The following is a 15,952-nucleotide window of genomic DNA, read 5'->3' on the forward strand; positions in this document are numbered from 1 at the left end:
GAGCAAGGTCTACAAACCTGACTCAGTTACACCAGCTCTGTCAGGAGGAATGGGCCAAAATTCACCCAACTTATTGTGGGAAGCTTGTGAAAGGCTACCCAAAACATTTGACCCAAGTTAAACAATTTAAAGGCAATGCTACCAAATACTAATTGAGTGTATGTAAACTTCTGACCCACTGGGAATGTGATGAAAGAAATAAAAGCTGAAATAAATCATGCCCTCTACTATTATTCTGACATTTCACATTCTTAAAATAAAAGTGGTGACCCTAACTGACCTAAGACAAGTCATTTTTACTAGAATTAAATGTCAGGAATTGTGAAAAACTGAGTTTAAATGTAGTTGGTTAAGGTGTATGTAAACTTCCAACTTCAACTGTATAATCCATAGAAGGATTTTGGAACCTCTAACCCTGACTGTTAAACTCATGGGTACACTAGCAATGGCTGCCAGAAATGATTTGAATGGGAACTGCCATCTAGGGATTCAATTTTTACGGTTGATTGCAGCTGTCAGTTTGCCTTTCACAAATTTCTAAATACAATCGCAAGAAAAACATAGGCTACCATTTGGAAAGCAAATGCCTACTGCTGAAAAGAGAAGACTAATCAAAAATTTTCAGTACTGTTTTTCAAAGTACCTTATCTTGAGATATTGGCACAAGCACATCGGCCATCACCGGTGAGTAGCCTATGCTTCATCATCATCATTGGGTGAGTCACACGGAAATCAGACCGGCAGTGCGCGTGTGCCATCGTGCATACATTTATTTTATCCCCCTACGCCAAACGCGATCAAAGCATTAAACATTTATGGCAATTTCGCTAGTTAGCTTACACTTGCTAGCTAATTTGTCCTATTTAGCTAGCTTGCTGTTGCTAACTAATTTGTCCTGGGAAATAAACATTGAGTTGTTATCTTACCTAAAATGCACAAGGTCCTCAACTCCGACAATTAATCCACACATAAAACGGTCAACCGAATCATTTCTAGTCAGCTCTCCTCCCTCCAGGCTTTTTCCATCTTTGAACTTATATGGTGATTGGCATCTAAACTTTCATAGTATTACTACACCGACCGGCAACACAGTTCGTCTTTAAAATCACCCACGTGGGTATAACCAATGAGGAGATGGCACGTGGGTACCTGCTTCTATAAACCAATGAGGAGATGGGAAGGCAGGACTTGCAGCGCGATCTGCGTCAGAAATAGGAATAACTTCTATTTTAGCCCTTAGCAACGCAGACGCTCGCGAGCAGTGTGGGTGCAATAATTGAATAACATAGATTCCTAAATGTATTTTGCAACGCGAGCGGTGTGGTCAGCCTGTCAGTGTCACTGGAATGTTTATTTTGTTGCCTATACTATATCTTCAGTGCCTTCAGAAAGTATTCACACCCCTTGACTTTTTCCACATTTTGCTGTGTTACAGATAGAATTCATAATGGATTAAACTGATGTTTTGTCACTGGCCTACACACAATACCCCATAATGTCAAAGAGGAATGTTTTTTAAATTTTGTACAAATTAAAAATGAAAAGCTGAAATGTCCTGAGTCAATAAGTATTCAACCCCTTTGTTATGGCAAGTCTAAATAAGTTCAGGAGTAAAAATGTGCTTAAGTCACATGTTGCATTATTTTTTAATGACTGCCTCATCTCTGCACCCCACACACACACACACACACAATTATCTGTAAGATCCCTCAGTCGAGCAGTAAATTTCAAACACAGGTTCAACAGCAAAGACCAGGGAGGTTTTCCAATGCCTCGCGAAGAAGGACACCCATTGGTAGATGGGTAAAAATAGAAAAAGCAGACATGTAATCTCCCTTTGAGCATGGTGAAGTTATTAATTGCACTTTAGATGGTGTATCAATACACCCAGTCATTACAAAAACAACGTTGTAGTTACTCCACAATACTAACCTAAATGACAGAGTGAAAAGAATGAAGCGTACAGAATACAAATATTCCAAAACATGCATCCTGTTTGCAAGAAGGCACTAAAGTAATGAAGAAAGAAATGTGGCAAAGCAATTAACTTTTTGTCCTGATACAAAATGGTTGTTTGGGGCATATTCAATACAACACATTACTGAGTACCACTCCTCATATTTTCAAGCATAGTGGTTGCTGCATCATGTTACGGGTATGCTTGTAATTGTTTTGGACCGGAGAGTTTTCCCAGGATAAAAAAAGAAACGGAATATAGCTAAGCACAGGCAAAATCCTAGAGGGAAAATTTGCTTCACTAGACACTGCGAGATTAGTTTACCTTTCAGCAGGACAATAACCGAAAACACAATGCCAAATCTATACTGGAGTTGCTTACCAAGAAGACAGTGAATGTTCCTGGGTGGCCGAGTTACAGTTTTGACTTAAAAGTCTGCTTGAAAATCTATGGCAATACTTGAAAAGGGCTGTCTAATAATTATCAACATCCAATTTGACAAGGCTTGAATAAGTTAAAGAATCATTGGCAAATAGTATACAATCCAGGTGTGCAAAGCTCTTAGACTTACGCAAAAAGAAACATACACTACATGCGTATGTGGTATGTGGTATGTGGACACCTGCTTGTCGAACATCAATTCCAAAATCATGGGAAATAAAATTTGGAGTTGGTTCCCCTTTGCTGCTATAACAACCTCCACTCTGCTGGGAAGGCTTTTCACTAGATTTTGAAAAATTGATGTGGGGGACTTGCTTCCATTCAGCCACAAGAGCATTATTGAGGTCGGGCACTGTTGTTGGGCGATAAGCCTGGCTCACAGTCGGCGGTCCAATTCATCCCAAAGGTGTTTGATGGGGTTGAGGTCAGTGCTCGGTGCAGGCCAGTCAAGTTCTTCCACACAGATCTCAACAAACCATTTCTATTTGTGCACATGGGCATTGTCATGAGGAAACAGGAAAGGACCTTCCCAGCACAGAATCGTCTAGAATGTCTTTGTTTGCTGTAGCGTTAAGATTTCCCCTCTCTGAAACTAAGGGTTCTAGCCCAAACCATGAAAAACAGTCCCAGACCATTACTCCTCCACCAAACTTTAAAGTTGGCACTATACATTCGGGCAGGTAGTGTTTCCCTGGCATCCGCCAAACACAAATTAGTCCATTGGACTGCCAATTGGTGTATGGCGATTCATCACTCCAGAGAACACATTTCCACTGCTCCAGAATCCAATGGCAGCGAGCTTTACACCACTCCGGCTGACGCTTGGCATTGCGCATGGTGATATAAGGCTTGTGTGCAGCTGCTGGTCTAATTCATGAAGCAAACAGTTAGTGTGCTTATGTTGCTTCCAGAGGCTGTTTGGAACTCGATATTGAGTGTTGCAACCAAGGATAGACGATTTTTATGCGCTACACGCTTTACAGAACGGTACCGCCGAGTGCTGAGCTTGTGTGGCCTACCACTTCGCGGCTGAGCCGTAGTTGCTCCTAGATGTTCCACTTCACAAAAACAGCACTTACAGTTGACCGGGGCAGCTCTCGCAGAGACGAAATTTGACGAACTGACTTGTTGGAAAGGTGGCATCCTATGGCGGTGCCACGTTTAAAGTCACAGCTCTTCAGTAAGACCATTCTACTGCCCGTGTTTGTCTATGGAGATTGCATGGTTGTGTGCTCAAATTTATACACCCGTCAGCAACAGGTGTGGCTGAAATAGCCAAATCCACGAATTTGAAGGGGTGTCCGCCTACTTTTGTATATATAGTGTAGCTGTGATTGCTGCCAAAATGTTATTCGAACATGTATTGACTCGGGTGTGAATACTTTTGTATACTTAACGAAAATATAAAACGCAACATGAAAAGTGTTGGTCCCATGTTTCATGAGCTATAATAAAATTATCCCAGAAATGTTCAATATGCACAAAAAAGCTTATTTTTCAGATGTTCCTTTCTAAGTGACCCCAAACTTTTGAACGGTAGTGTATGTAAATAAAGTATCAGTTTTTTATTTGTAATAAATTGGCAAAAACGTGTGTTTGCTTTTCATTGTGTAAATTGAGGAATAAAATAATGTATTACATTTTAGAACAAGGCTGTAACGTAAGAAAATGTGGAAAAATGGGTCTGAATACTTTCCAAATGCACTGTACCTTCAATAAAGTTTAACGGTGTACACCTGCCAAGTGGCGCAGTTGTCTAAGGCACTGCATCGCAGTGTGCCACTAGAGAGTCTGGGTTCGAGTCCAGGCACTGTCGCAGCCGGCCGCCCGGGCGACCCATGGAGCGGCGCACAATTGGCCCAGTGTCACCTGGGTTAGGGGAGGGTTTGGCCGGCAGGTATGTCCTTGTCCAATCGCGCACTAGCGACTCCTGTGGCGGGCCGGGTGCAGAGCACGATGACACTGTTGCCAGGTGCAATTAAAATAGACAACAAAAAAAATGAACAAACAAAAACTATATATCAAAAACGGTGTGCAGTTTTAGGAGACATGACACCAATACCTTCACATTTGTTTAACCAACTGCAACTAATTGCATGGTAACAGAATGACAGACTCCAAACAAAATCCATTGATTGCAAAGTTAGACAACATCATGGGTCCCTGATCTGTACTATACAGAAATTCATAATTATAATTCTCTTCATGGTTACATGTCCTGAATAGGTACACAAAAAGGTACAATATCCTCCTTTGCATGTTTGGGTGTTATTCTACACATTATTTTTACGATAGTCAACGTCTGACGATGTCACACCCATTTCCAAAAACACCACACAGTGCACTTGTTACAAAGTGGAACTTAACTGTCGTTACAGGAGCTGTCCCGTGCTGAAAATTATTACAGAAAATAAGCTGAAGAGTTCGCTGTAGCTCAAATCTATTGTCATCTTTCTTTTGTTAACACAGTTTTCCCATCAAGAGAAGAAATGCTCTGTAGCCTATTATGTATTTTAGTGTTTGTATTTGTGTTACAAATGTGTTAATTGTTTTCTTGTTATTTTGTATGAAACGTTTGTCAGTTCTGCATTTCTTCAGTTTGCGTAAACTGTGAGCAAGAATGAATAAAGCCCATGTCAGTTGCTATTTAGAAAAGATCAAATTGACCTAAAAATAGGATATGATGATATTACTTTTTGTAATTGCTCAACAAGCCTAAAGGCAGGCAGGAATTGTACTTCAAGTAGGCCTTCAGATATTCTATAATTAAACATGAAGCAGCCTGGCCTAGGCTAAAAGTTAAGCGACATTGCCATAGACAAAATATGTAGACCTTTAGGTTATTGGTTAGGCTACAGTGAAATGCGTGAGCTTTCAGATGAGTAGCCTATAGGCCTAATAGATACAAATACTGCTCTGCTTGGAGAAGAGGGGGGAGGGGAGGAGCAGACACAGAAGAAAAAACGAGGAAATCAAGATAGCAGTGGTAGCTGTACAGAACTCATCCAAAGGACATTGACTTCTCAAACACTGCAGAAAGCTAACCCAATACGATGCCCTGTCCAACTTATTAATTCAGCAACTTACTTAGATAACTAGCAAGTTCAAATTAGGAGTCGCGCTAATGTAGAATTCCAAAAAAAAAACTGGTCAGTTAGCCTAATAACGCGTTCACGTCATGTCAGTTCACCTTCACCCAATCAGATGACCAAATGTAATCCAAAGTGTAGCATTTGACAACTTGAGTTTTCTAGCTAAGATTAGGGGTTCCTATGCTTAAATAATGCTGATGCGACACCTAAATAGGTATTTTAAGTATCAGCTAACTGCATAATATATTATAGAAATGTGTCAGTCGATGATGTGGCATGCAACCATTGGTAGCCTAGTGGTGTTGGGCCAGTAACCCGAAAGTTCCTCGTTTCGAATCCCGAGCCAACAAAGGTGAAAAAACTGTCGATGAGCAAGGCATTTAACCCCCAAGGGGCACCGTACTTCTATGGCTGACCCTGTAAAAAAACACTTTCCACTTTTCTTTTTTTGCATCACCTCGCCTTGGTGAGGTGAAGCATCCACGAAGAGTTCTCCTTAGTGAAACATCACTGTTGCTTGCATAATTAGGCCTACAAATTCTGCCATGCATCGAAATCTCCATGTGGAGCCCTCTGTGCAGTGTGTGGTGAATTCACAAAGAGGTTGTGGAGCCTCTACGGAGTAGTCTACTTCTAGTGGAGTGCAAATCCAGGCTTAGCCCATCCATAGGTTTTTGAGAGAACACTGATTAGCCAGTCCAAGCCAGGGATATTCAGTTTGGATTAGATACCAAGTGTGGAGGGGTGTGACCACTGATCTTTCATTTTAGAGGCCCACCTCTTCAAATCAAATCACATTTTTTATTTGTCACATGCGCCAAATTTGATGTTGTTTAACCTTTATTTAACTAGGCAAGTCAGTTAAGAACAAATTCTTATTTACAATGACGGCCTACCAAAAGGCCTCCTGCGGGGATCGTGGCTGGGATTAAAATATATATATAATATATATATATATATATATATGACTAAACACACATCACGACAAGAGAGACAACACAACACTACATGTAGAGAGACCTAAGACAACAACATAGCATGTCAGCAACACATGACAACACAGCATGGTAGCAACAACATGACAACATGGTAGAAACGCAACATGGTAGCAGCACAAAACATGGTACAAACATTACTGGGCACAGACAACAGCACAACGGGCAACAAGGTAGAGACAACAATACATCACGCAACGCAGCCACAACTGTCAGTAAGAGAGAGTCCATGATTGAGCCTTTGAATGAAGAGATTGAGATATAACTGTCCAGTTTGAGTGTTTGTTGCAGCTCGTTCCAGTCGCTAGCTGCAGCGAACTGAAAAGAGGAGCGACCCAGAGGTGTGTGTGCTTTGGAGACCTTTAACAGAGTGTGACTGGCAGAATGGGTGTTGTATATGTAGGATTAGGGCTGCAGTAGATATCTCAGAAAGGGGGAGTGAGGCCTAAGAGGGTTTTATAAATAAGCATCAACCAGTGGGTCTTGCGACAGGTATACAGAGATGACCAGTTTACAACAGGTGTACTGTAGACCTTATAGTGAAATGCTTACTTACAAGCCCTTAACCAACAATGCAGTTAAGAAACATAAGTGTTAAGTAAAAAATAGATAAGTATAAAAAATTAAAAACAAAAGGAACAAATAATTAAAGAGCAGCAGTAAAATAACAATAGCAAGGTTATATACAGAGGGTACCGGTACAGAGTCAATGTGCAGGGACACCGATTAGTCGAGGTAATATGTACATATAGGTAGAGTTAAAGTGACTATGCATAGATAATAAACAGAGAGTAGCAGCAGTTTAAAAGGTGCTCCAACGAAGTATTGAGTAGTGTCTTAATACTTATGTAAATGTTATCTTTTTTTGTTGCTAAAGTTTTTAAAAACCTGTTTTTGCTTTGTCGTTAATGGGGTATTGTGGGTAGATTGAGGAGGTAAAAAAACGATTTAATGCATTTTAGAATAAGGCTGTAACGTAACAAAATGTGGAAAAAGTCAAGGGGTCTAAATACTTTCCGAATGCACTGTATATTTGCTCATGTTTGGTGGGTCTGGCATAGCCTGGAATCCAAACTGATTATCGCTCAGATTTTTACAGTAATAGTCAGTCTAATGTCACGTTCACGTCATGTCAGTTCACCTTCAAACAATCAGATGACCAAATGTAATCCAAAGTGTAGCATTTGACAACTTGAGTCTTCTAGCTAAGATCGGGGTTCCTAGGCTCAAATGTTGCCAGACAGATCTTACAACACATAAATAGGTATTTTAAGTACCAACTAACTGCATAATGTTATAAAAATGTGCCAGTCGATGTGTGGCATGCAACCATTGATAGCCTAGTGGTGTTGGGCTAGTAACCCGAAAAGTCACGGTTTTGAATTCCCGAGCCGACAAAGGTGAAAAACCTGTCGATGAGCAAGGCATTTAACCCCCATTTGTTCAAGGGGCACCGTACTTCTATGGCTGACCCTGTAAAACAACATATTCCACTGTACTTATCCGGTGTATGTGACAACAACAACAAAAAATCGACATCTCCATGTGGAGCCCTCTGTGCAGTGTGTGGTGAATTCACAAAGAGGTTGTGGAGCCTCTACGGAGTAGTCTACTTCTAGTGGAGTGCAAATCCAGACTTATCCCATCCATAGGTTTTTGAGAGAACACTGATTAGCCAGTCCAAGCCAACCCAAGGGATATTAAGTTTGGATCAGATACCAAATGTGATCTTTGTGTGTCACTGATCTTTGTATGTGACCCCAAGCAGCAAGTGACCTATTTTAAGAAATTGACAAGCTTGTGCAGTAGCACAGTATACAACCACCCTCTGAGCAACCGGAGGATGGGTGTAGGCTATTTTGTGCTGCTTGGTTATCTTCAGTAGGTTTCACCGTTGCAAAATGTTGTTCAACAGGGCAACATTTTGTAGAGCGTTCAGATAAACATAATGTAGAAGAAAATGCATGTCTAGCAAGCAAACATGTATGCCTGACAGGTAAGATTTGTGCCAGCTGAGTTTTTTTAAATTACATGTCTATCTGCAAAGTTCACTATATTGCACCATTCTGAATGCGACCCAAACGACATGTTCATTAGGCAAATGTTACAAATAGACATGATTCCTTATTCACCCTGTCAGAGGGATGTGAGTTCTACATAACTATAACGTTACAGAACTGCGATGAACGTGCCCTGGTTTAATGTTTCTGGTATTGTGTTTCAGTAAAAACAGCATTACATCACTATTCAGCAAGGTTGGCTGTTTTACTAACTAAATAAATCCAGTTCGTGGTCTGACGTGGTAGTCTTTCTGAGAACAAGTTTGCTAGTTAGCTATCAAAATGCTTTGCAAGAAACTACCCAAATTAGTGGCAACCAGTCCTCACCTCAAAGATGGAGAGGACAGCTCTTTAAATGTCATCCAGAAAAGTACACTAGATCGCTATCAACAACAAAAAATATTTGGAGTTCGTTATCAACCTTTCCCGAAATTACTTTCTGAACAACTAACTACAAGCAAGCCACCATATTCTTTATGACACTTATTCTAACGATTGGAGTTTTGAGCACTACAGAAACGAGACCAAATTTGACACGGCTCTTGACAACATACTTACGTTCTCTGTTATTTTGTTGGATGAGCACACGTAGCAAGACGACGTACCAAAAATGTGACGTAGCATAACCCATATGCGTTGAGAAACATTTATAATAACTAAAACCAACCATAATAAATATGTATTTAAAATGTACCTGCATGCCCAAAAGCCCGTTGCTTTCTCTCTCATTTTGAATGCGTGCAACAGGCTACAAACTTTCAGGAAGGAAATTGACTGGTGTAACGCCAGAAGCATTAGCAATATCGTGGTGATCAGTTCCGGGTGACGTTCCGGCAAAACTTTCAAAATAAAAGTACGGACATAAAAGAAAGAAAAAGTACAAACGGCGGTGAAATTAATTGTGAATTCTTAACGATTCATTAACGACATTTCGGCCATTATTATAAATTGTTGGTGAAATAATTGCTGGTGAAACAATTATTTTATTTACTATTACATAATCAGTATCTAACTCAGAGGAGTTTGGTGGCTGAAATGGAATAAATGGAAACGATTCAAAAATATTGTCAAACAAATCCATATGTTTGATGTGTTTGATAACGTTCAATGTATTCCATTCCAGCCAATACAATGAACCCACCCTCCTATATTTGCTACCACCAGCCTCCACTGAAAACTCAATAGAGAACGAAAATTATGTCTGTGTCAAACCCATGGAAAATCCAGGGCCGGATAATCTGGGGCCATGGGCAAGATCATTTCAGATGTCCCCCCCCCTTCAAATCAAATCACATTTTTTTATTGTCACATGGGCCAAATTTTATTTAATTTTATTTAACTGTTATTTGACTAGTCAAGTCAGTTAAGAACAAATTCTTATTTACAATGGCGGCCTACCAAAAGGCAAAAGGCCTCCTGTGGGGACGGGGGCTAAGATTAAAAATATAATTTTTAATAAAATATAGGACAAAACACACATCACGACAAGAAAGACAACACAACACTACATAAAGAGAGACCTAAGACAACAACATAGTATGGCAGCAACACATGACAACACAGCATGGTAGCATCTCAACATGACAACAACGTGGGAAAAACACAACATGGTAGCAGCACAAAACATGCTACAAACATTATAGGGCACAGACAACAGCACAAAGGGCGTGAAGGTAGAAACAACAATACATCACGCAAAACAGCCACAACTGTCAGTAAGATTGTCCATGATTGAGTCTTTGAATGAAGAGATTGAGATATAACTGTCCAGTTTGAGTGTTTGTTGCAGCTCGTTCCAGTCGCTAGCTGCAGCGAACTGAAAAGAGGAGCGACCCAGGGATGTGTGTGCTTTGGGAACCTTTAACAGAGTGTGACTGGCAGAACGGGTGTTGTATGTGGAGGATGAGGGATGCAGTAGATATCTCAGAAAGGGGGAGTGAGGCCTAAGAGGGTTTATAAATAAGCATCAACCAGTGGGTCTTGCGACAGGTATACAGAGATGACCAGTTTACAACAGGTGTACTGTAGACCTTAGAGTGAAATGCTTGCTTACTTACAAGCCCCTAACCAACAATGCAGTTTTAAGAAAAATAAGTGTTACGTAAAAAATAGATAAGTATAAAAAATTAAAAACAAAAGGAACAAATAATTAAAGAGCAGCAGTAAAATAACAATAGCGAGGTTTGTCATTAATGGGGTATTGAGTGTAGATTGATGAGGGAAAAAACTATTTAATCCATTTTAGAATAAGGCTGTATGGAACAAAATGTGGAAAAAGTCAATGGGTCTAAATACTATCCGAAGTAAAATAACAATAGCTAAACTATATACAGAGGGTACCGGTACAGAGTCAATGTACAGGTGCACCGGTTAGTCGAGGTAATTGAGGTAATATGTAAATGTAGGTAGAGTTAAAGTGACTATGCATTGATAATAAACAGAGTAGCAGCAGCCTATTAGAGGGGGGGGGGGGGGCAATGCAAATAGTCTGGGTAGCCATTTGATTAGCTGTTCAAGATTCTTATGGCTTGGAGGTAGAAGCTGTTTAGAAGCCTTTTGGACCTAGACTTGGCGCTCGGTACCGCTTGCCATGCAGTAGCAGAGAGAACAGTCTATGACTAGGGTGGCTGGAGTCTTTGGCAATTTCTAGGGCCTTCCTCTGACACCGCCTGGTATAGAGGTCCTGGATGGCAGGAAGTTTGGCCCCAGTGATGTACTGGGCCATACGCACTACTCTCTGTAGTACCTTATGGTCGGAGGCTAAGCAGTTGCCATACCAGGCAGTGATGCAACCAGTGAGGATGCTCACTATGGTGCAGCTGTCAAACTTTGGAAGATCTGAGGACCCATGTCCAATTTTTTCAGTCTCCTGAAGGGGAATAGGCTTTGTCGTGCCCTCTTCACGACTGTCTTTGGATCATGATAGTTTGTTGGGGATGTGGACACCAAGGAACTTGAAGCTCTCAACCTGCTCCACTACAGCCCAGTCGATGAGAATGGGGGCGTGCTCGGTCTTCTTTTTCCTATAGTCCACAATCATCTCCTTTGTCTTGATCACGCTGAGGGAGAGGTTGTTGTCCTGGCACCACACGGCCAGGTCTCTGACCTCCTCCCTTATAGGCTTTTTCATCGTTGTCTGCGATCAGGCCTACCACTGTTGTGTCTTCGGCAAACCTAATGATGGTGTTGTAGTCATGCCTGGCCATGCAGTCATGAGTGAACAGGGAGTACAGGAGGGGACTGAGCACGCACCCCTGAGGGGCTCTCGTGTTGAAGACCAGCGTGGCGGATGTGTTGTCACCTACCCTTACCACCTGGGGGCGACCCGTCAGGAAGTTCAGGATCCAGTTGCAGAGGGAGGTGTTTAGTCCCAGGATCTTAGCGGCGGAGAGAACAATATGCAATTTCAAAGCTAATTTCCTGCATTTCCACACATTTTGCCATTGGGGCTGAGAGAAGATTTTGCAGCATTAAAGCCAATTTCCTGCAATTTTACACATTTTGCAATGGCCATGTTCACATGCTATCTGAGTCACTCAAACATTATGACTAAATCAATGGGTGCCCCCTGGAGTTCGGGCCCCTGGGCATGTGCCCTGCGTGCTCGGTCGGTAATCCAGCCATGGAAAGATTGCATGTACTCCTGTCATATTGGACTTCACTGCACAGAATGTCCTATACTGTAGGTAGGCTTAGTTGTTACTTGTCAACGAAAGCCGACTCCAAAACCTCTCTCCTGAAGTGGACAAGTCCACAGGTCTCATTCGAGTTGGAGCAAAACTCCGGAGGGCTGAGATTCTCGAACCAGAGGATGAGGATGGACAGTTGGCAATTGTTAGAGGATGGAAATAAAATATAGTGCCATATTTTGGGCGCTTTTGTCAAATTGCCCCTAACCTGACAGTCCCCCTCATCCTATCACCAACCACCATCCCCTGTCCAATCCTCTTCTATCAGAGGTGGGACTTTGGCTCCACCAACAGGTCAAATACTCGCACCTGTCCCCAATCAGTGTGGTTGACCAAATCCTTTGTTTGCATGTCACCTTTTATATTTTTTGTTGTTGTTGTGAACAATTGTTTTTAATGGATCACAAGAGCAACACAATCATTAAAAAAAATAACAATTTCATTTTTGAACAAACACACCCTCCCACTCTACCCATCCCAAATATACCCCTGGCGGTCCCACCTCATCCTCTCATAATGTAAAAACCAAAAACATATTACTTTTTTTGTTTATTGTTAAAATTAAATTAAAATAGACAACACACTGCATACTTGAATACATGATACACAGAAAATACATTTGCCAATACAACACCATCAAGAAAACGTTTTAAGTCACCTTTTTGTTTTTTGATGTGTTTACGTCAAAGTTGTTCTTATTTCTTGATTTATATTATCATTTGTACTGTTATTATTTGATCTATTTCAGTGGAGGCTGGTGGGACGAGCTATAGGAGGACGGGCTCATTGTATTGGCTGGAATGGAATTAATGGAACGTTAAACACGTAAAATATATGGAAACTACATGTTTCAGCCATTACAATGAGCCCATCCTCCTATAGCTCCTCCCACCAGCCTCCTCTGATATATTTGTTTTCCTTATGCATTTGTTTTACTCATGCTTGAATCCACTGCCAAAGTTTCTTCCCTGTAGTATTCCTTTGTTTTATTGAGATTCCTGAGTGTACTTATTTGCATTTGTTTTACCTTACATGAAATTACCACCATGTATGCTCTTTTCTTGTTTCCTAGTTAATTAACTATCCCATCCTTAAATCATCCTAACCTTAGCAACAGACCGTTAAAATGCATCCATCTCTGTGTTTTAATGGACACAGCACCATGATGGCTCCACCTCGAACCAGCAACATCAAGATACAGTCCTTTATCCAATCACTACTCTAACCAGTTTTTACACTACTGTTGCTGAGGTTAGTTTTGCTACGTTGCGTGAAGATTTGCACTGAATGAGTCGAATGTCACCTTTCTGCAAAACGGTGAACACCGTTCTTCAGAGTTCCTGTTCCTGACATGCAGATGCATGTCAAATCTTACAACGGCTGGATAGGTATTTAACATAGCAGCTAACCACATCATATGATCTAACAATCTGATGCCTAGTCAATGATGTAGCAATGTAGTCGGGCTGCTGAACATGGTGCTGCAGAAAATTCATGGCTATGGCATATCCGTAGGTCGACGATATGGGTATTATACCTTTTCAACAAAACCTCCTCTATCATCAACCTATGGTATCTGACGTCAATAAATACCCCTTTTTCTCCCAAATTGGTAGTTAGTCTTGTCCCATCACTGCAACTCCCATACGGACTCAGGAGAGACATGTGTTCTCCGGAACTAGACCCAGCCAAGCAGCACTGTTTCTTGACACACTGATCACTTTACACGGAACCTAGCTGCATCAATGTGTCGGAGGAAACACCCTACAACTGGCAACCAGTCAGTTTACAAGATCCCGGCCAGCCACAAGAGCATGATGGGACAAGGACAACCCGGCAAGCCAAACCCACCCCTAACCCGGACGATGCTGGGACAATTGTGCGCGGCATCATAGGTCTCCCAGTCATGGCCAGCTGTAACACAGCCTGGGATCGAACCTGGGTCTATAGTGACGCCTCAGTGGTCTATAGTGACCACTGCGCCAATCGGGAGGCCCCATAAATCAGATTTTTAAGATGAATAAAGACTTTCTAAAGTGCCAAATAATCAGCATTTTGACATGTCCCTCCAGCTTTTCCGACTTCAAGGTAGATTTTAAACCACTTAACCAAAAAATGACCCCAAGCTTTCACTATAATTCTAAAGCCCTAGTTAGTTACTTTGTTGCTTTGACATTTCTGAAGATTATTTGTTTCACATGATTAGTGATTCATTTAGGTTTGTCGCTCATTTTAAAGTCAACCCTGTTTAGTGAACTGAACCCTCATTTTAACGTGGTGAAAAAAAATCATAATTATTTTTTTTCTAAAGAAACATTGAACATTAATAAGTAGTCAAATCATAGTGTGAAAGCAGGTGAGCTGGTTCGGCTCTTTTGGGCCATTTTCATGTGTTTTGTGGTGGAAAACTGAGCAGGTCGGGCATAACATGTCAAACCTGATATCCATAGATAGATAAGCCAGACACGTTTTGACAATTCCACATTTTTTTGTGAAGCTTGCATTCAAATAGCCCATTATGTTGAAGAAGTGTCCATTCCACCTGTCAGAAGGGGAGTTATGGCTGATTTAAAATGAAAACTTCAACCCTGTTACTTTAATTGACACTTACTATAGTAATTGTTCTTAATTTGAAACCTCTTGAGATGGGGAAGAAATGCTTTTTTATGAATTTGAACGTGTGCTCTTTATGACAATGTTGTGACATCGGCTGATGTAAAAAGGGCTTAATAAATACATTTAATTGATTGATTGACAATGTTAAAATAAGGTCAAATAAAACGTTTTGACCAAATTACACTAACCAAAAGGAATCCTGTTGGTGAAATGACCCGTGTAGCCTATATATAATCATGTTTAATGAGAATGTAACATAAAATACTCCAATACTATGACGTTCGTATGCCATTTATTCGCAGGACTTTTATTTTGCATATCACAGAGATAAGGGCATGTTTGTAGGCAGCTGTTGGTTGGCTTTTCTGGCTTCACACAGATGAAACTCTACATGGAAAAAAGTTGGCCTCATTTCCGCTGTCAAAATTGGTAGAGTGGTCGAGTGCATGTTTTCAGGTTTCACCAGTGCTTGACTTGGGCAGGAGGACACTTGAGCTGAGTTCCGGCACCTAAAATGTTCTACTGCTTGAGCTCCTGTCCCTCTTACAGAATATTAGCTCAAAAGTATTGTGGCTCTCCTGCACCTTAATATAAACAGTGATGGCACACAAAATCAAATCCAATCAAATCAAATGTATTTATATAGCCCTTCGTACATCAGCTGATATCTCAAAGTGCTGTACAGAAACCCGGCCTAAAACCCCTAACAGCAAGCAATGCAGGTGTAGAAGCACGGTGGCTAGGAAAAACTCCCTAGAAAGGCCAAAACCTAGGAAGAAACCTAGAGAGGAACCAGGCTACGAGGGGTGGCCAGTCCTCTTCTGGCTGTGCTGGGTGGAGATTATAACAGAACATGGCCAAGATGTTCAAATGTTCATAAATGACCAGCATGGTCAAATAATAATAATCACAGTAGTTGTCGAGGGTGCAGCAAGTCAGCACCTCAGGAGTAAATGTCAGTTGGCTTTTCATAGCCAATCATTAAGAGTATCTCTACCGCTCCTGCGGTCTCTAGAGAGTTGAAAACAGCAGGTCAGGGACAGGTAGCACGTCCGGTGAACAGGTCAGGGTTCCATAGCCGCAGGCAGAACAGTTGAAACTG

At 41.2% G+C, this 15,952-nt stretch overlaps 1 protein-coding gene across 2 annotated transcripts in view; it reads right to left on the minus strand.

The window, feature by feature from the left end:
• The window catches only part of LOC129825944 (SH2B adapter protein 3-like), a 63,878-nt gene extending 54,538 nt beyond the window's left edge, over positions 1-9,340 (minus strand). Inside the window, exon 1 of one of the 2 annotated variants that reach the window (XM_055886097.1) lies at positions 9,240-9,340. The gene's annotated coding sequence lies outside the window, so the exon portion shown is untranslated. The other variant, XM_055886098.1, reaches the window with a different exon arrangement.
• Between the last annotated feature and the right edge of the window lie 6,612 nt (positions 9,341-15,952).

This window comes from Salvelinus fontinalis, chromosome 28 (assembly GCF_029448725.1).
Source record: "Salvelinus fontinalis isolate EN_2023a chromosome 28, ASM2944872v1, whole genome shotgun sequence".
NCBI lineage: Eukaryota > Metazoa > Chordata > Actinopteri > Salmoniformes > Salmonidae > Salvelinus > Salvelinus fontinalis.